A 21,904-nucleotide genomic window follows, 5' to 3' on the forward strand; every position below is an offset into this window, starting at 1 on the left:
ACTCTGCTAAAGTACCGTATTTTTCGCCCCATAGGATGCACTTTTCCCCCTCCAAAAATGAAGGGGAAATGTGTGTGCGTCTTATGGGGCAAATGCAGCCTTTCGCTGAAGCCTGGAGAGTGAGAGGCGTCGGTGCGCACCGACACCTCTCGCTCTCCAGGCTTCAGGAAGCTATCCGCAAGCCTTGCGCGCCCGGCGGGAGGTCCCACCAGGCGCGCAATGCTTGCGGGCGGCATCCTGCAGCCCGAAGCACGGGGCGCGCTGCGGAGCACGCCCCGTGCTTCAGTCAGGTGTCCGCAGCCTGTTCTGGGGGCTGGGGTCAGGGGAAGCTCGGGCTTCCCCCGCGCCAGCCCCGTGCCTGGGGGGGAAATAATTTTTTCCCCTTTATTTCCCCCCCAAAAAATCTAGGTGCGTCCTATGGGGCAAAAAATATGGTAGATGGGTGGACAACCATAGCATATCATGAAAGGCTAGTGTGCCAACAGTTTTCAGTATGTTGTCTCTCCCCTCCCCACCATAAACCAACTTTGTAAGGGAAGTGCATGCTGTTACATTTTTACATGTATTAAATATAATAGTAATAATAAGTTTAATATAATATTTTATGGAAAGATTTGAAGGAGAGTAAAATGACCTGATAGCGAATAAACAGTCTAATATTATTTTTTCTTTTATTTATTTATTTCAGCAAAAACAACAGTCTTTGTGGCAGCTTAAAGACACAGTAAATTTTAGTCACAGCAAATTATTTTCCCAGGATACTCAAATCACAGTGATTGGGATTTTTATTAAAATCTTATTGCTTATGTTTGATGCATTTTGTATGTTCTTTCGATACAGAAGATCAATTTAATTAATTAATAAATTCTACAGAAAGGTTTAGTTCAATTTATGGGGATTTCTATCAATAGCTCTTAGCTATGATAGGTACATGGAGTCTTTAATTCAGAATACGAGAGACAAGTCCGGTTGGCTGCTGTTGGAAAGAGATACTTGTTGCTTTGTGCAAAACTTTGCTCCTGGTCTCTATACCTTACTACCACCCTTAATGTCCCAAACAAATTTTGATTGCTGCAAACTGGGAGCCCCAGTGAATGCTAACTTTGCACACCCACCACCATGTTAAACTGTGAAAATTTCTACCATTGATGCAGGCCAACACAAGTTCTCATGGTTGTAATCCTCTTGCTAAGAATGAATCTCAATGAATGAAAAAAATGCCAAATTCCTCCACGAAGAGTTTCTGTCTTCTCTCATTCATCCTAACAACATAAACATTTGTGTTTCTTATACAGTGTGAATCATATAAGATATGCTAGTTAAGTTATTGAATATTTATGTTTTCCCAAAAAGATAATACAATCTGAGTAAAAAAGGCAGAACTTCATTTTGTTCTGACTAATTATTTTTAACAAGACACTCTATAAATTTAGTAAAGTGTATTGATTGCTGGAGAAAAGGCAATCCAGAAGAAGAAAGAGAAAGAAAAATGTGTCTTTACATTCAGGAGAGAAAAGTCCCACAGAGAAAAATCAATAATGCTCTGTTATGAGAATGAGTCACACAAGTCAGATCATTCACTAGTGATTACAGTGAGAGAAATCAAACATTTGATTGAAGTCAATAGCATAGCTCTCATTGAATTTAATGGTGTTTGATTGCACCCAATAATGGTAGATTATGTCCAACAACTGTACATAAAGCTAAGTACCCCAACAGATCAAAGCAAACAAATATAATGAAAAGGTACCGCAGAAACCAGAAAACTAGAACATATAATATTAAATGTCTTTACAAACATTTCTATTGAAAACTATAATATGTAAAATCTTCCCCTCCCCCTTAAAAAATACTATGAAAATTTGATCTACATCATTGTTTAATACATAAGGTTTAATTTACAAGCCACCATCATCTGTAAGGAAGCTAACTAAATTTTTCCACATCAAATTATTTACTGCTCAGTAATACAGCTATTTTTATTGCAGCTCTTGAAAAACAAACAATACATTTATGTTATGAGTGTATAACAGACAATTGCTTTTGATTTGCTTGAGAATGTAGATCTTGCAAATAACATCAATGAATGTTGCACTGACTGTAAATATGTGTGGAATAATCAAGTCCAAGGTAAGATTTCAATGGAAGCTGGAGCCAAACTAAATGGTTGGTGGTAGATACAGGGACAGGAACCACACATGTTGCGAGAGAAGTTGGGAAGAGGGTCGCAGGAGGAAAGAAGCATGAGAAAAGCTTTTCATGTTCTCAGCATCCATGGCTCAGTGCTACTTGCAGAGCACTCCCTTCTACTCTTACCTAACCCTCCCTCCAACCCAGCCTGGGGATATGGCTTTCCCTTCACCTTCAGACGCAAGGGATGTGTTGTTGTTGTTGTTTAGTCGTTTAGTCGTATCCGACTCTTCGTGACCCCATGGACCAGAGCACGCCAGGCACTTCTGTCTTCCACTGCCTCCTGCAGTTGGGTCAAACTCATGCTGGTAGCTTTGAGAACACTATCCAACCATCTCGCCCTCTGTCGTCCCCTTCTCCTTGTGCCCTCCATCTTTCCCAACATCAGGGTCTTTTCCAGGGAGTCTTCTCTTCTCATGAGGTGGCCAAAGTATTGGAGCCTCAGCAAGGGATGTAGCTTCAATGTAACTACAGAATTAACTATGGGTCCTTTAATGATTGCAGGCAGCTATCCATCGTGGTTCTGGAAAAGAGGCTTAGGGATTCTATAGCAGACAGGGTAATGTGGGAATGTTTCCTAAAGGAAAAAAGTTTTGAGGGAAAACTCTCCCCTAAACATTTTAAAGAGCAAAACAGATGGCTCAGCAGAGCTTCTATACTTCCAGTGTTCCAAAGATAGTAATACCTGACTGGAATTCTACATTATTTCAGATAACAAATAGAACAAAATGCTTTATCATCCAAATACGTTTTTTGGATGGATAATCCTTAGCTGATAAAGTTAAATGAAATGGAATAAATTCCAACTGTTCTGATACCAGCCTTGCAAACTGAACGTGCTTCTGTAGAAAAGTTTTAATACAATTTCAAAACCAGACTAAATATGATCAGTCTCCCATAAGTCAGTTGGAAAGGTACTTTAAATTTGAGTTTTGTGAAAGTCATGAATATGTAATTGGGAAACTGATGTTGTTTTACCACTCTAGCCATTTCTCCTTTTATTCCACCAGGATTACACACTGTTCCTTTCTTAGCTAAAATAGAGGGCTTTTCTTGGAAGGCATGCTGCCAAGGCAAATCTGTCATAAACTGTATTTTGTAATGCAATTTCTACAAATTCTAAGAATAATCAACACATTTCCATGGCAGTTATTTTTAGCACAAAGTTCTGATTAACCATTGTTGATTGAAGCAAGCCTACATCATAAACAAAGGTTTGAAGTTGGCACGCTTGAGTAAATTGTAGTTAAAACTAACCACAGTTTGGATAAACTGAAGTTTTGGTAAAAAGGGAAGGGACAGCCTGCAGGCTGTATTTGATATAGTGTATCAGTGCTGTATCCCTGTAGAGAATTTGATAAAATGTTTCACATATCAGTTTTACAGCCTCAGTTTTCTTCATATTTGTACTTTTGTCTCACATTTCATCGAAGCCAATAAAAAGGGATCAGCAATGGTTTATTTAGGTGTGACCATCAGCAATAAGGGTTGTTTCCTCAGAATGTACCTTATGCCAAAAGAAATCTTGTGATTTTGACACATGAGATCTACGAAGGTCAGTGGATAGAGTTCACACTTGGCCATATAGTTTAGATCACCAGTTCAATTGCTTTGGGAACTTGACTATCAGTCATAGTTTCCATTTTTTCATAGTTTCTGAATACTACTTGCTGGAAACCACAGGAGGGGATAGCTCTTCCAGGTCCTACTTTCAGACTCTCTATAGACGTCTGGTTGGCTACTGTAAAAACAGTATGCTAGAATACATGAGCCACTGGACTATTCCAGTAGGTTCTTATGATCTTCTATTTATCATGGGAATGGTTCTATTTAATGGCCATCTCCAAATTTTACTTATGTTCATGTTTTCCTTGTCATGCCCACTGGCTTTTATATGTATTCATATTTATATGTGTTCATCATTATATAGATATTTATTCTGTTTTTATTGTTTTGTAAATCTTATGACATTTTCAGCCTCCTTATTGCAAGCCATATTGAAGCTATCTTGTGAAGGGCAAGGTGTAAATAATTTAAATGCAATGAATAAAATCACAAAACAATGGCAGGTTGGATTTTCCGGTCTTTTGCATGTGGTACACAACTGTACTAGGGTGGGTGTGGTGAGGAATTAGTGAGGCCCATAAGCAATGTAGGAGCCAGCTCAAATGAAAATCTTCCTTGCTTTTTTGGAAAATCTTCCTTGTTATTTCTTGCCATTAAGAACCATTTCATAATATCCTGCATCAATCCTAATTAATACAATTTTAGGATGAGGCATTCAATATTTTCTTGATTTCTTTCTCCCTTTCTATAAGCCCCGTCTCTCACAAAAGACTGACATTTCCAAATCAATCCTATTCTGCTACTGTGTTATGTGTGCTGCATCACTGATCAGGCATGTAGGTAGCCCATTACCACTGTACATTGTTTTCTTCTATAGCAATTTAGAAATCTTCCATTGTAAAGCTAAGGAAACATACTCTCAGTGGATTCATCATATTGTTTAATGTCCTTTTTTAGAATGACAATATGGAGGAGGCATCTTTGATGAATTTCAGTAAAGGGGTAATTTTCATTTTCCTTCCGAATCCCTCTGGTACTGGAGCTAAAAAAAGAAAAGTACTAAGAAGAAAATATGATGATGTGCAACCAGAAGATTAAATATTAAAGGTCAGCAAGTGCTTGCTTTATACTTCTTGCAGCACAAAATCATACATAAAATTAATTTTTAAAAGCTGCTTATAGAACTGTTGTGCAGTGTATTACGAAGCCACTGAATTTTAGACAGAGATTTGAATTTTAATGTAAATCCATGGGGAAGCTATCAACATCTAAAAATCTGCACATCATAATAAAACACACATTTAAATCTTAGGATGGACTCAAATGATTTTTCTTGTTCTTCTTCTCACCATGAAGTTGTTCCCCTCCCCATTGCCTTGTAATGAGATCTACTTCACACAAAGGATCATAACAAAAAAGTTTCAGCTGCAAGACTTGCATTTGGCAAAGCTTATTCAAGACCCAAACTTGTGTAGAATTTATCTATGACTCAATTCCATCCAGAAAACATTGTGTAGGCAGTTAGAAAAGCCCTTCCTAAGAGTTTAGGGCAAACAATTATGTCTATAGTCTCTTTTTTTCATAATCAGGTCTGGTCCTGACATGCAGCAAGGTGAAGTGACATTTTGAAGTTGGGGGCAGGCAGAGGAGAGTAGATAAAAGCTTAAACTGGTTTCTGCAGCGTGCAAATAAGACTTTTAAAGCATTGGTTAGATGGAGAGGGCACTTGCATCTCTGCTTGAGGCAGCAGAATGTCTTGGGACAGCAGTACACAGAAAGCTTGACAGCACTATATATGTCAGCTAGCACATTGCTTTATTATCTTTTATTTTAATCAATTTTAGTCAAATTTTCTTCCTCACCTGAGTTGACAAGGCTCAATAGGACAAAATTTGAGAACTTCAGCAACAGAAAAATGTGTCAAATTCAACTTGCCAACTTGTTTAATAGCAAACAGCTTTTACTAGATTCCATAGCTACCTGAGTTCCACAGGTTGGGCAGCTAATGTGGTGCTTTCCTGATATTGTGGACTACAACTCCCATCGTCCATAGATAGCATGGCCAATGGTCAGGGATGGTAAAAAGTAAAAGGTAAAGGACCCTTGGATGATTAAGTCCAGTCAAAGGTGACTATGGGGTGCGGCACTTATATTGTTTCAGGACGAGGGAGCTGGCGTTTGTCCACAGACAACTTTTCTGGATCATGTGGCCAGCATGACTAAACCACTTCTGGTGAAACGGGACACCGTGACAAGTGCTAGAGTGCACAGAAATGCCGTTTAACTTCCCCCCGCCGCAGTACCTATTTATCTACTCACATTGGTATGCTTTCGAACTGCTAGGTTGGCAGAAGCTGGGAAAGAGCAATAGGAGCTCACCCCATCACATGGATTCTAACCACTGACCTTCGATTGGCAAGACCAAGAAGCTCAGTGGTTTAGACCACAGCACCACTTGCTTCCTATAAGTCAAGGAAGATGACGTAGAGGAACAGCATATGTAGGAACCATGTTGAATACCCCTGTTCAATAGGAGATCTATATTGTAAATAGGAATCTTCTGTAGCAGCTTTCTCCAAAACAGCACTATTGCATTTTTAATACAGAAATTTTCAGAATGAGACATAATAAATAAGGATTGTAAGAGGTTTCCCCCTGAAAGACTATGAAAGTAAAGAAAAATGGTTGTATGACAGCTTGGATAGGGTGGCCGCCACAAGCAGCAATAGCAGTGCTATTTTTCTAGAAAAAGATCTGCCAGAACTCACCGTGAACACATCCCTTGTTTTCTCATAATACCAATGGTACCACCTGAGAGGTACCAGAACTGAGTTCTGTTGAGTTCTGGCAGGAAATAAAAGCCCTGAGCAATAGGAACGTGTATGAGAGATGTAGTAAATTAAAATGCCTATGTATTTTAGGAAAGTAGGTATAGCGTTATCAACTCCCAGAAAAGAAAAGATGTGCATTTTATATTGATATGACTACAATTCTAAAAATATGTCAAGTGTATCGGAAGCATAAGGCTATTTTAAAAAGTATTTGAAACACTGTCATACAAATAAATCACAGCAGCAACTACAATCTGAAGATCAATAGATATCTAGAAAAATATTCTGCCTGCTCCAAACAGCTACCCTTCATTAGATGAGTTTGCAGTTTCCTTCAGGAAAACAGTACTGTTTTCACCTAGCTATGTTTCTGATAAAAGCCAGTCCCAATAAATATGCCAAGTATCTGTTGCTCTTCTTTGGTTTACGGAAAAACAGTTCATAATTATACACTATGTTCCTGTCTAGTTTTAAATCGCCCCCAAACAATAAAAACAATTTATATCCTCCTTTTCATTAAGTTTTGCTAGACCAACTCAAAAATTTTATGTAAAAGTGGTCGGTGTATATTATCCTTCAGGAAAAAAAATAGAATACATCATGAAGTGCCTGGTTTTTTTAATCGCCTGGGAAATTTCAACTACAGAAATGGCAACTGGATCATATAATTTGTAGTGTTAAATTCAGTAGAAGTTACTCCTAACAAAGTGTTTAGGATTAGAGTTGAGGCAGTTATGGCTGCTTTAGGATTAGATGTTCTCTTTCAAGCTGCCATTTTTGGGAGTCAGTGAAGCAGAAACAAATGGCTATTGTCAGGGATATAAATGTTGAGGCTGCAGGCATATTTCACACAACTCGATTAAAGAGTCTCAATCATTCTTAAAGCCAGCCAAGAACAGGTCCAACTTTCAATAAAATGCCACTGTATTCTTGATATTAACTGGAACAATGCTTGTTAAATAATCAGCATAGAAAGCTACGTTGCAATCTGCTCAACATACAGCAGATGAAATCAAGCCATTGAAGCAATCAGGGCCAAAATGATCTGCAAAGAGACTATCCTGGCAGTGGTTCACCTGCTATTTTATTCGTTTATTTATGATATTTATAGACCACTTGATCAAAAAGCTTTCCATTTATGAGTGATCTGAGGAATAGGGTAATCTCAATCTGTGCACTGGTCGGGTTGCATTGTTTCACAAGCAGCTCTAGAAACGAACGGCTGCTTGTGATAAAATCAATGTGAAATAACAGTGATTGCATAAAATGTACACGAACCATTTCCCCGCAAATCTAATTTAGGTGTGCAGGTCTCACTTTTGCCTTTGGTTGCTTGGAAGTGCCAGGGCAAAACTGTGGCATGACTGATTGGGGTTAGGCATGTGACACAGAAAGTATAAGCGCGGAAGTAAATTTTGATAGAAAACAAATATTTAAGTAGATCTGGAGTTTATATGTGAACTCTATTTTGAAACATATGGACTATGAAATTTTTGACTTTGGATTCATTTATTTTAATGTTGTGTTCAGGTTGCTGCAGTTTGGGCATTGTGTATCTTTGATATTTCTGTGTTTTATTTTTTCTTATTGTGAGTTTTTTAAGTTCTTTATTTTATTTTTTTAAATAAATGCTGCCTTTACAAGGAAGCCTAGAAGACTCCAAAACACATGAAAGTAAAATTACAACACACACACAAAATGGCAGCTGCTAAATATTTTATTTCCAAGTAGGTCAAACTTCAGGAAAACACACTTGAAAAAAAGTATCTTCTAATAACTGACATACGTATATTCAGAGGTTTAGAACTTTGTATACAAATCTCAGAAATAAAACTTCTAAAAACCACAGTCTCATGTTTCGAAAACTTGACTCAATTTCAATTCATGCAACATTCAAATTCTGTTCTGTTCTAGAATTACACGTGGTTTTAAAAATGTAAACTATGGTGCTTAAAGGATTAGATTGTTAAAGGACAATGTCAACTTCACTGTAAATGGAAAGAAAATGCTGCAGATACACTTGTGACATAATTTGAAATGTTGGTATACTTTGAATATCCAATTTGCTTATCTCTTCAGTATCATATTCATTCCACTTTCATGGCTGAAGAAATCTCAATCCCCCTTCTTTGTAAAAGCCTGTATTCAATTAAAAAAGTATTTCCTTTTACAACTTTCTATATTGGTTCTTAAAAGATCAAATGCTTTCCTTCATCTCTTGTGTATACACTTGAACCTGCACTCATTGTCCCATCAAGAGTTTCCTTTAATTTGATCTTCAGAAAGATTCTATCCCTCAAAGGATTTTATCAGTGCCAGGTCCTTTGTCTACAGACAAGCCTTTATGAGAATGAGGGCTGTTTCCCTACTCCCTTGGAACAGGGGGTTCTTTTCACTAATTTTAATAACTATTGTAAAAAACACAGGGACACATTTTTTATGTTTGATGTCTACATTTTTTCTATTCCCATTTACAACTACATTTTTATTTCCATAATATTATGCTTTCTGGCAAAAGTCATTATAAAATGCAAAACATTTTGATAGTGCATTATGTTAAAAACAAGGCGAATATGCTTTTGAATATAACCACACAGTTTCCTTTTCCAAAGGAAGAGGAGCTGCCATTATTTCCCTTTTTGCTGCAGCCCCCTGAGCCTATTTGAATGCTGCTCCAGAGGCTTTTCAACATAAGGCTGTTGGGTTCTGGTGCTGAAGGTGGAGTCTGAAAATTCTCAATGCACTCATGGATGATGAGGTACCCTCTTTCAATACCAGCCATTCAGTATCAAGTTCCAAGGTCATATTTCACACAGCACATGCCTAGACCCCTAGTGCTGTATCACGTTCTGATATGATCAGCCCCACTTTTTAAATCTTGAAAATATTCTGTATTTCATTCACACAGAGCCCACAGCACATAGCTGGGCACACAGCACTAAGCTATGTGTTTTTTTTGGTCATTATATTTGCTTATTTGTTTTAGAATATACTCTACATCTGAATAAAAAAAGTTTTAAATAATCTTCAATGCATGTACAACAATGAGACCCTTTTATCTTTCCATTGAAATAAGGGTGTACATTAACTGGTTCCATCCTCTGCAACTGAGTATAAATAGTTCTTAAGTGGCACAATTGCAGCCTCATGCAATGTAATATGGAAAGGCAAGTATCTTTCCTTAAAGGAGAGCAATAACTGTTCACCTCGCTTGTTAAAAAAAACAGAAGGTTTAATGAAATAAGACACCTGCAGATCTTCGAGCATGCAAAGAGCATGCAAAGAGAATTCTTAAGACTTTATATACAAAAGTAGTGCAAAACAGGAAAGAAGCGATGCAATCACCACTACTATTGCTGCCACCACACATGTGTGTGCAGTTTCCAGTGGTTATGAACACACTCTTTCAGTAACTGGCCTGGGCCACTGTACATCATTCCGAGTCCTTAGAATCTGGAAATACTGTACTCGACTACCTGGTTATGCCTTCTACACCAGGAAGATTTATCACCCTGCCTCCATGGATATTCAGCGTTCCAACAGTAAACTCCCTCTGGGTTTTCCTAGCAAGAAAGCCAGTCCCTTCCACCCTCACATTCTTCTCTCCTAGACACATACAATTTGTGGTTCGAGGACCTGATCCCCGCTTGGACGAATAAAGACACGTGGACAGTGTATAAGGTTAATGGGCAAGAAAAAGGCCACAACTTTATTGATTACAGCAAGTGAGAAGGTATTGGCTTAGGCATTGGACCACGGAAGATTGACTCCACCCACTTGGAGAGGGGTGAGTCTGAAGCGGGGTTAACCACCAGTAGGGGGAGCCTATTGATGCTAATACAACTATAAACTCTCCCCTGATGTCACCGAGGGTCATGCCATGGCTCCCTGCCACACAGGTATCGGACAGGATCCATGACCGCCGGATTCCTTTAATGGAATACCCAAATTTGAAGGGGTAGACTCGCGGCAAAGAGGTGAGGAAATGGGTAGAATGGCTGGTGCGGCTGCATCTTGAGCAGCAAACCACGCTCCCACCAAGCCGCCCGGTTGGGTGTTCAACCGGGAGCGTGGCGTGCCAGCCATCTGAGTGGGGCAGGGGGCATAACGCCCCCTGCGTGACGTGGGAACCGCGTCCCGCCCACAACACCTCCCCTCTGGAAGGAGGAGAGGCCTTCACATCTGCCATTAGGCTCACCAATGGTCCCGATACGCTCCTTCTCTGTTCCAATTTCAAAGCCACATAAACCATTGGCTTCTCTCGCACTCAGCACACACACACACACACACACACACACACACACACACACACACACAAACGTTCGTCCCTAGCCCTTTACAAACTCAAACGTCCTCTGACTTTTTCACCCTGGCAGGCAGGCAAGCCACATCCTCCCTCTCTCTAGCTCAGTGTCCCCAGTTATTGACTCCGATCTCCTGCTTGGTGAGCACGTGTTGAGCAAATTGGGCACTGAGCTATGTTCTGATCAAGCAGTTCCCTGATATCAGCATTTCTTTCCAAATCTTAAGGCGGAGCCTTGTATTGCAGTCCTTTGAAAGCAGCCACCAATGCATATTTCAGTTTTCAGAAGGGTTTGAAGTGCATCTCATGTACATCCAACTATAGAAGTTACACCATCTGAATTCTCTACCCCCCCCCCCCCATGTCTGCTGTGTTGACAGTTAAGGGCTCCAAACTAATCTAACCTGTTGTTTTGAAACTGTGATGAGTACATTTGCTACATAGTTTTTAGTGGCTTCTGTCCCACTAAAATCAAAGTATCAAAGTATCAAAGAAATAGCTCACTGCCCTTTTTACAGAGATGCAATCTGAATTGCAACTACCGGTAATTATCCCTTTATGGGAACATGCAAGTTTTCCTGGCCTTGGTGATGACATGGGACATTGGGTGGGACATTGGTGACTCTTCAAGTCACCAATGTCCCACCCTTCATTATAAACCCACTCAGTTTTCTTCATCTATTTATTAATACTATTTTGAATGGTGTTCTTGGTGATTTTATTTTAACTAAGTAGAGCAGCTTCCCCCCCCCCCCCAAAAAAATAAAAAAATAGAAATAGAAATAGTTATAAACTGCTAAACATTTAGATAATATCACAGCTGGGTGCAACAATAAAACAAAACCAATAAAATACAGTACTTGAAAAAATAGCAAGTGCTATCAGTTAATAGGCTCATCTTTCTGAGAAAACCTCTAAAAATAAATGTGGAGTGCAGGTTGGCATTCAAGGGAATAAACACAATCTTGGTGTCTTTCTAATCTCAGTGGGTGGTGTGTTCCACAAGGTAGCAGCCAATAAGACATGGAGTGAACCTCTGGTTCAGGTCACACTGTAAGGAAGTCCCCCACTGTTGACCATAGTGAGTTATCTGAATTTGCACTTGGCAAATCTGTGATTTTGGATCAAATATGTTTCACACATGCATATTCTCTGTAGTTTTGATCTTAGCAATTTACGAAGAAGGGTTCAAAACATGACGGTCTTTTTCTAAGGCTGCCTCTTTGCATAAATAGTACATAATCTTCTCTGCAATTTTATGAAAGAGCATAGATAAGTATTGACCTTCTTCTGAGAGCATTAGTGTCAATGAATTTGGTCCCCTTGGCCAATGTGCTATGCAAATTGTAGCATATTATAATGCTTTCTATGATTAATCCCTCTCACTGTATTCAGAATGTGATGTACAGAATGGAAGTGGGACCGTCAAGAAAATTTTGCAGTATGGAGTGCTACAGTTCACTGCTCCAGTTAGTTAGCCAGAATGCATTTTTTTTTGTACTTCCACAAACCTTTGGGTCCCCCAGAGCATAATGGTATCTCATGTGGGTGTGGTACCATTTTGGCTACACACGGCAGAACACACATTTAATTTTAGGAGAACTAAAACCAATCAGCTTTGAGTTCATGCAATATAGTGATTGTGCTATTGAGAGACTAAAATTACATGTGATGGTCATCTACCAAATTATTACTTATCATTAATCTGCATGTCCATTCTTAAGGAAATCAGCCCTGAGTGCTCACTGGAAGGACAGATCGTGAAGCTGAGGCTCCAGTACTTTGGCCACCTCATGAGAAGAGAAGACTCCCTGGAGAAGACACTGATGCTGGGAAAGATGGAGGGCACAAGGAGAAGGGGGTGACAGAGGACGAGATGGTTGGATAGTGTTTTCGAGGTTACCAGCATGAGTTTGACCAAACTGCGGGAGGTAGTAGAGGACAGAGGTGCCTGGCGTGCTCTGGTCCATGGGGTCACGAAGAGTCGGACACGACTAAACGACTAAACAACTAAACAACAACAACAACAATCTGCATTTTACTTGAGCAATACATGTTGTTATCGTACTGAGTCATTTGAGAAAGCAAGTAAATTGCACTAAAGCAGCTGATAACACAAAGGAATTGACAAACATCATTTCCTCAGGCTTTATTGTATTTCTAATTCACTTACTTGAAAAGTGCAGTATAGTGCTGCTGCATACAATGTGGTGTGTGTGTGTGTGTGTGTGTTTGTGTGTGTGTGAAAGAGTTTAAGTGTCCTACCAGTTAGCATATCTTCCTGGTTCAGCTTATGCCAAAGGTAGTAATAGTAACAACAACTGCTACTACTTTTTATTCTTCATATTTCACCCATCTGACTGGGTTGCCCCATCCATTCTGGGCAGCTTTAATCAGTATGCCTATACACTCTCCACAGCAGTTCTTTGTTTCTCTGGTTTCTCATAGCAAATTTATGGTTGCATATTCAGTATTGAATTATTGCAACAGCAAGTGTTAGCTTGTATGTGTGAATGAATTTACTAGACCAGTTTACTAGTCTCTAGAATTTACTAGACTCACAGAACAAATAGCAGATTCTGAACTTTCAAAGCCTTTTCCTTTTAGATACAATGTCCGTGGATTCAGCTAGTCAATGGATTCAGTTCACATACTCAACTGAGAATTATCAAGCACTGCATAATCAAGAAATGAGAAATTATGCTGCGTACATGCATTTGTGAATCAGGCTGCCCCTTGCAACTCATTGTGTATTCTCTGTATATATTCTCACACCCTCTTGGTTCGTTGGATGGGCTTGCATTTGAAAAAGGCAGAAATGCCTGCTGTGGTCTAAAAACAAGCAAACCACAAGCAAAACATTGAGGAAGGGAGGGAGGGAGGAAGGAAGGACAGAGACCTTGAAATATCTTTCTGGATTTATCAAGAGTCATGAACAGTGTACATATAGAGTGTACAAGAAAACAAAAAGGTGAAGGAAAGGGGACAATGGCTGATATGAAACTATTGCAAAAATCATTTGTCCAAATGACAACAAAACATAGTGGTAAGATTAGTATCCTGTGTCCCTCAGTCTGAAGCTCAGGGGGCAGCCATTTTAGAGCGGGCCTTTTCAGTGGTGAATCCCTGGCTATGGAATGCCTAAGGAAGTCTGCCTGGCTCCTGTTTAAGAATTAAAAGTTCTGGTTTTAAATCCCTGTGGTATGGTGGGTGGTTTTAATTTACATATTTAATGTTATGTGATAAATATGGCATTTTATTATGCTCATTTTGTTTTTGAGTTTTTATGCTGATTGTCTATTAAGCTTATTGTGGTTTTATTGTAATATGGTTTTATTCTTACATTTTATTCTTTTATTCTGCATGACAATGAGAAAATGTATTTTATGAGGCATCTCACAAATCTGATTAATAAAAATAAAATAGATTGAAAGCCAGTAGAAGGAGGCATCTAACTAAAAGGGATTTACATCTGTGAAAACCTATGTATGCTTTGGAAAAATGAAATCCTTTGCATAATTACTTGGATGTTAAGTCCCACTGTATATTCTGGGACTGACTTCTGGATAAAGGTGAAGGTGAACAGGTCTGGTTTGCAAATCCAGTTCAAAATAGCCAGAACATTTGTAGCAATACCCAGTTGCTTTTCATCTCTGTCAGTAACCACATATTGGCCACAGATATGACATCTAAGTGGCTGTTCTTTTCTTCAGTTTGTGCTTTTCTGGTCCCTTCCCACTCCTTCTCCTCATCTCCCAAATCTTATGCTGTTGTGTATGGCCCATTCCTCCTTTTAAAAGGGAAAAAAAAATCTTTTCAGACCTCTGCAGTCTATTTTTACACACAATCTAAATTTAGATGGCTTCCCTCTCCCTCTGTTTCTGTCACTGTTTTTCTCCTTCCTACTTCAAACGAGGGTTGATGCATCTTCCCTTTGCACCACTGTGTGTGGGAAGAAAATGTGTTAAAATTTGAAAAGTGCCTTGGAAATAAAAATTCAAGTAAGCACTGCACTGTCTGCCCCTGGCTAAGGATAAAATGGATCTGAAAGAGCACAAGAGATGGGCTGAGGGGTGATGCAGTGTCAAGACAGAGTAGGTCAAGTAAAGAAGCCTGTGTGTCTAGGGTATTAACTATGTGTGCTTAAAGAAAATAAGCTTGATGGGAAATATTGTGGCTTTCCCTACAAATCTTCATTAAGAAGAACCACGGATGGGAGCTCATTAAAGACATGGCAAGAATACAAGCGAAAGAAAATAGGTCTATAATATAAAATGATAGTCGCTTAAGGGATTACTAATGGGATGTATTATTAAGACATAGAATTACATTCCATATGAGCCCTCATTACAGATGAGATCTTCCAGAGTAGCATTGCTCCATGTCACAGAACCAATTCATGGGCCACTGGAGCAACACAAGAACCATTCTGCCAGGCTGAATCTTACATTGCTCTGTAAAGAAATACCAGATGGCTTGGATAAACAATGTGACCTCTAGTGGGAATGGGAAAGAAATCTGATTCAATTCACTTTTAAAGGTGGATCAATTGAATTTGCAGCCTCCAAAATAATTAACACTTTCTAAAACACAACCATCCTTCAAAATTTGCATTTATGCAAATTTTGAAATGCAGTTCCCCAACCAATGTTTATGAAAGTGCATATATTAGGTAACACGGTGTATAGAAATGAATACATTAGTGAAAATAACATACAAAAATACGGTCCACTAAGAGAAATTGCTTGCATTCATTCTATTAGATGTATGTATGCATATGAAAGGATAAAGTCTCATGCCACCCCACCTCTCTCTCTGTGCCCAGCATCTAGGCCCGATCATGTAATAACTGCTACCGGATTGGGTCCATTCAATGACAATAAGACAGAAATAATGCATGTTATGGATTCATGGAATTGTTGTTTCCAGCAGAAAACTCCTTTATTGCATTTGAATAAAATTCAGCAAACAAACAAAACAAAACCCAATCTTGCAGGTATCAGCATACTTCAATTTTCACCGAAACATAATTCCTCTCTGCAACAGTCACTTCTGTTGCAAAAGGAACAAAATACTGCATTTATTAAAACTGAAATTAATTGCATATTTTAAAGGGATGGAATTTAGTCTCTTATGACCAAGCTCTAAAGAGCTGTGTAGTTTTGTAATTGCTGCCATAACTTTGGCTTTTAAGAAATGGTCTGCCAAAGGAATTAATGATAACATGAGGAACTTTATTAAATTAGCTGTATTTCTAGATACTTATTATTAAATGAGTGTTCAGCACTTGAAATAGCATCACAAAATCTTAGTCTCAGGGTGTGTGTGTGTCCCTACACATAATAAAGACAAATTAATCACTCTGGAATTCATAATATTTCAGCAATTTATAACAGGGTACGGCAATGTCACTTTTTTTTTTCTTTTGGCAATGTCACTTATGAAGTGTCATAAAATTCAGGGAACATTTTTCTTTGAAGATAACATTTTCCTGTATTGGTAAGCTCTTATAATTTCAAGTATCAGGGTAAGTTTTATTTCTAGCATTAAATCAAAGACATTGTTACAGTTATTTCCTAGCAGCTACAGTAAACATGGTTGGAGTAGATGCTCACTCAGATCTGAGAAGTTTTGACACAGAATGGCTCTAGAACCATGCAACATCAAAAAGCAAATAATTTCTGAAATCCAAGCCACTTCATATGTCCATGTTACACTAGATAAAAAGAGACAGAAAGCTGGATTCTTCCCACATCCATTTCTGGGACTCATGCAAGGGATGGGGAAATGTGATTATTATCCCTGCTGCCTACAGCTAATCTCCTAAAGAAGTCGGAATGTCCCAATTTTGCATGGAAGTCAAGAAGGATGTCATATAAGGAAACAACCTTTTCAGTCTTCTAATTTGTGGAATGCATGCAAAGTAGATATTTAAAAATATGAATCTTGAAACTACACAGAAAAGTTCAAATGGTCAATTTAATTTTGGCTTCTACTGCAATATACATATTTCCAGCACTCCCAAAGTGATATCATACAACTTTTTGTAAACTGCTTTGAGGTTGTTCCCCACCTCCAGTGGTATATAAGTTTATGAAATAAAATAAACAGCACATGTTGAGCAGTTCTGTAGACTTTGAGATCTTTGGGTAGCTTATCCCATTTTTTGTTCCCAAATGAGACTAGTACTTTTTATCCCACATCAAGCTTAAGAAAATTTCAGCTCAACAATGAATAAACAAATAGTACATCAATGGAACACCCAAATGGTAATCAGCAGAGAAAGAAACCAATCACCCTGTAAAATTAAACCTAGGTGTAATTTAATGCATTCTATCTATGTGGCTGCTCTCTTCCACCTGTTTTTGATGTTTTATTCCAGTGTAGTGAAAAAAAAGCTCTCAGCACAGCTGATGTTATCTGCTTTTGCTATCTTGAGCGGAACCTATTTTGAAAAGGTTTTTTATTATTATAGATAGCTAGAAACTGCAGTCCAGAGCACATCTAAATAGGTAGACTTTCATTTCATGACAGGGACAGTCATATGTTCACAGATGCCTGAGGATGTCTTGCATAGGACTGCATTGTTTCAAAAGATTCAGCGAAGGACATTCAATTGAAAACATCCACCACACCATTCTTCCTATCTGTGCAAGCTATAGTGTCAATGAGAAGACTATTATCCCTCATGTAGTAGCTGTACATAGGTGTAGAGCTTTCACATGGGGCAGACAGATCCTAGTACTGTATAGTTTCCACAGAGTTTGACAGGGGAACAGCATATGTGAATTGTGAACAGGATAATACCACATGAAATTTTTGAACTTGTCTCTGAAAACACTCCTATTGATTTAAACAAAATTGGCCCAATTGAAATGCCATTGTGCTTCTGTTTAAGTGGTCTGTGAACAGCTGTGAGATATATTTTTAGTAGTAATCATGTTTAACTGCTTGCATAACATAAAACTAATGTACAATTAAATTTATATTTAATTTCAGACTAATTTTAAAGACCATGAATATCCAGTGTTTATGAATGGTAATGGACACGCCAGTATGTCATAAAGATGCATCAAAAATGACTATACTGTGCTGTGCAAATTGATGGTTTTTTAAAAAATAAAAATCTAATCAATTTGAGTCCTTTTGAGATGTGGGTATAGGGATGGAAATAGGACAAACAATTATCAGAATGCTTCTTCAGCAAGGTAATTGATGAAGTCCATTTTCTTGTTTTATGGAATAAGAATGACTGAATAATAATTTTGAATCCTTTTGCTTTCATAAAGTGAAAATAAAAAATTATAAAATCTCAGATAAAGGTTTATTTTGTGTTTAATAACATATGGAACACCGAAAGTTCATGTATCTGACTGTTAACGATTTATAGTCATTCTTTGTCTCACTAGAAGCAACTGCAAGTTGTCAGATTTCTATGTCTGATTACCAAACACGCTTCTGAAGACTGAAAATGGAATTTGCTTTCTAGCATGCCACTGCAAGTGAAACATTTGCTAACTTCTCCAGACCACCTAGCAACAAAATTCACATTGGCAGAGAAAACAAGTAAATATTTGTATGGAATTATCAAATGTAAACTTTTAGTAATCTTTGAGGTGCTATTGAAGAATTGCTTTTCGCTAAATCAGCCCTTCCAGCCATCTTCCCATTCTGCCCGTATCAGGGTCTTTTCTAACCTGCAGTGCCTTTTTGTGCACTGTCAAAAAGAAAAAAAGTGCAGTGTGAAATAAGTTTTTTGTGCAGTTGGGCATAAGGATATTAAATAAGGATCTGGGTAGTTTCTAAAAAAAAGAAATAAATGAGAAAATAGAAAAAGAAATAGAAAATGTCACCAACTTTGCGCTTGTCCTAGATAGCAAGGAGCACTTTCCAAAAGCAAAGCGGTGTGGTTTAGTGTTCATATGCCTGTGCCCCAGAAGCTACAGCTCTACCCAAGCCTTGAAGCTATGCTTCTTGCTCAACCCTTCAGTAGAACCTAGGCCTTGAACCACAGTTAGTTTTCTCTCTTTCAGCAGGCACCTTGGCAAATAACAGGAAAGCTCCCCAACTGTCCTTTCAGCTTTTTGTGCAGGTTCTTTCACCTTCTTCCTCCAGCCTTCCTGCCTTGGTTTTGTCAATTGTAACAGCAACTGCAACATAGGACAGGTCTCTGCTATGCAATGCTACAGTTGCCAGGATTCCTGGAGCTTTATTCCTGTTTGAAAGCATTGTTTTTGTCTTTCATCTAACCTGGGAAAGTAATCATTGAAGAAGACTAGTATCAAATAACTAGTCTCCTGGAAAGTTCAGAAGGCCACATCTCAGGGAGACTCTCAGAAAGACAAGGCCATTATGCTCAACAGATTGCAAGGCTTTATAAGCCAAACAAGGTAGTCCAAGAAGGGTAAGGTCCCCAGATAAACTGAAGGACTAGGATATATATACTGAGGTACCCTATGATACATAGCAATAGAGCTAATAAGAAATAAACTGTTGTTAAATGGAAATTTGACCTCTCTACAGATTTGCTTCTGCATACATGTGAACTTTCGTCTTCTTTGTGCCTTCATTTACATGAGTCAGGCAGCTTCTCTTAAATTCTAGTTCCTTTTGCAAAGAGACAATTGATCTTATAACACAACAGAAACCAAATAATTTAAAAAATATTAGGAAATTTCTATTTTACTGTGCATGTATAAAAGTGTTAATTACCTTAGGAGTTACAATTTATTTCCCCTTGTTCTCTCTTTAAACTTTAAAAATATAATAATTATACATTGTCACAGCTGTACCTCTGAGCAGACTGCTCTGAAAGTATTTAAATGAATTCTTTGCTGGCAAAATCTATTAAGAGGTTCAGCATTCAGTGACATGTCATGAGAAATAAACTGTCTATTTTTATTTTGCTAGAAGGAGCTCAGTATTTTATTTACCAACATTAATATCAAAAACCCTCATGCTTACCTCCACAAAACAAGCTTTTGATCTTCTGCTATGTACCATATGCTCACATGCTCATGCTTTGTTGCAAATTTCCTGCTCAGAATGCTGCCATAAAATTAATCTTATATAAGCAAATACCAAAGCAATGTTTTCATAATGTAGAAGTCAAATATTGTGCCTAAGAAGTTAAATCAAGATCACTTTATTACTGCTGAACCCTTGATAGCGCCCTGTCGAATGTGTCAAATATCAACTCAAGACGTAATTATTTGAGGTGGAAACACTGGCTGATAATGGAAATCCTGTCTGTGGTGATTGATCTTTGATAGCTCATTCACCCATGCAAGTCATCACTTTATGCGATAGGCAGTGAATGATGAACATACACATGGTAACCATACTCTACAGCTCATTGAACTCCACACCATTTGGGAAGGGTAAATAAAAGTGGCAGTTTGTCACAAGGTTACCATTGCTGGACTGGATTTTTTCTCTTTTTCAAAACTTAGCTTCTTGAAACATTTTATTTCCGCTCCAGATGCAATGGCTACATTGAATAACCCTGTTCAATAATCAGTTCTGCTGAAAAGTCAGAGAATAACAGAGAATAACAGAGAATAATAATAATAATAATAATAATAATAATAATAATAATAATAATAAATTTTATTTATATCCCGCCCTCCCCAGCCGAAGCTGGGCTCAGGGCGGCTAACAACAATCAAAATAATCCGACATTCTAAAACATTCATTATAAAATTAATTAAATCAAATTAAAATCAAATTAATGGCAACCATCAAGCCAAATTCTGTGCAGACTGCCGATTGCCAGAGGAGGGGGTCAGGCTGTGCCCTGACCAAAGGCCTGGTGGAACAGCTCTGTCTTGCAGGCCCTGCGGAAGGATGTCAGGTCCTGCAGGGCCCTAGTCTCTTGTGACAGAGTGTTCCACCAGATTGGAGCCGTGACCGAGAAGGCCCTGGCTCTAGTTGAGGCCAGCCTAACCTCTTTGTGGCCTGGGATCTTTAGGATGTTTTTATTTGCAGACCGTAGATTTCTCTGTGGGACATACCAGGAGAGGCGGTCCCGTAGGTACGAGGGTCCTAGGCCGTATAGGGCTTTAAAGGTTAAAACCAGCACCTTAAACCTGATCCTGTACTCCACCGGGAGCCAGTGCAGCTGGTATAATACCGGATGGATATGATCTCGCAGCGAAGACCCCATAATGAGTCTCGCCGTGGCATTCTGCACCCGCTGGAGTTTCTGGGTCAGTCTCAAGGGCAGCCCCACGTAGAGCGAGTTATAATAATCCAGTCTGGAGGTGACCGTCGCGTGGATCACAGTGGCTAGGTCAGGGCGAGAGAGATAAGGAGCCAACTGCTTAGCTTGGCGGAGATGAAAAAATGCCGCCTTTGTTATAGCTGTAATTTGCGCCTCCATAGAGAGGGAGGTATCGAAGATTACACCCAAACTCTTAACGGATGATGTTAGCACTAATTGCACCCCCGCAAGAGATGGGAGTTGCCCCCTCAATCCCATATCGCTCCGTCCCAGCCAAAGGACCTCTGTCTTCGAAGGATTTAACTTCAACCGGCTCCCACGTAACCATCCAGCCACAGCTTCCAGACATCTGGTCAGTGTATCTGGGGCCGAGTCAGGGTGGCCGTCCATCAACAGATAGAGTTGGGTGTCATCGGCATACTGATGGCAGCCCAGCCCAAAACTCCGGACAAGCTGGGCGAGGGGGCGCATAAAGATGTTAGAAAGCATCGGGGAGAGAATCGCACCCTGAGGCACTCCACACACCAAGGAGTGGCGTGATGACAATTCCCCCCCAAGCGCCATAAAATTATTCTACAGAGAATAACCCTGTTCAATAACCAGTTTTGCTGAAAAGTCATTTTGAGAGGAGGAAGGGGATGATACATACTTCGTACTAGCCAAGTGGGATTCTTGGAAGGCTAGTTGCCACAGCTGCCACTCCCTTCATATCTTCCCTCCTCTACTTTTGTGGAAGCAACTGGTGGACAAGCAGCACCTCGCAGGAAAAGTATAATCCAAGGGCAGCCAGTT

At 39.0% G+C, this 21,904-nt stretch overlaps 1 protein-coding gene across 5 annotated transcripts in view; it reads right to left on the reverse strand.

Annotated features, from left to right (window-relative positions):
• The window catches only part of FUT9 (fucosyltransferase 9), a 56,865-nt gene that overhangs the window by 12,287 nt on the left and 22,674 nt on the right, over positions 1-21,904 (reverse strand). The window contains exon 1 of one of the 5 annotated variants that reach the window (XM_077926152.1): positions 1,144-6,063. The exons of the other annotated variants lie outside the window; for them this stretch is intronic. The gene's annotated coding sequence lies outside the window, so the exon portion shown is untranslated. Of the gene's footprint in view, positions 1-1,143; positions 6,064-21,904 lie in introns of those variants that run through there. 5 annotated transcript variants of the gene reach the window in all.

The sequence above is a fragment of the Podarcis muralis genome, chromosome 3 (genome assembly GCF_964188315.1).
Source record: "Podarcis muralis chromosome 3, rPodMur119.hap1.1, whole genome shotgun sequence".
Lineage (NCBI taxonomy): Eukaryota > Metazoa > Chordata > Lepidosauria > Squamata > Lacertidae > Podarcis > Podarcis muralis.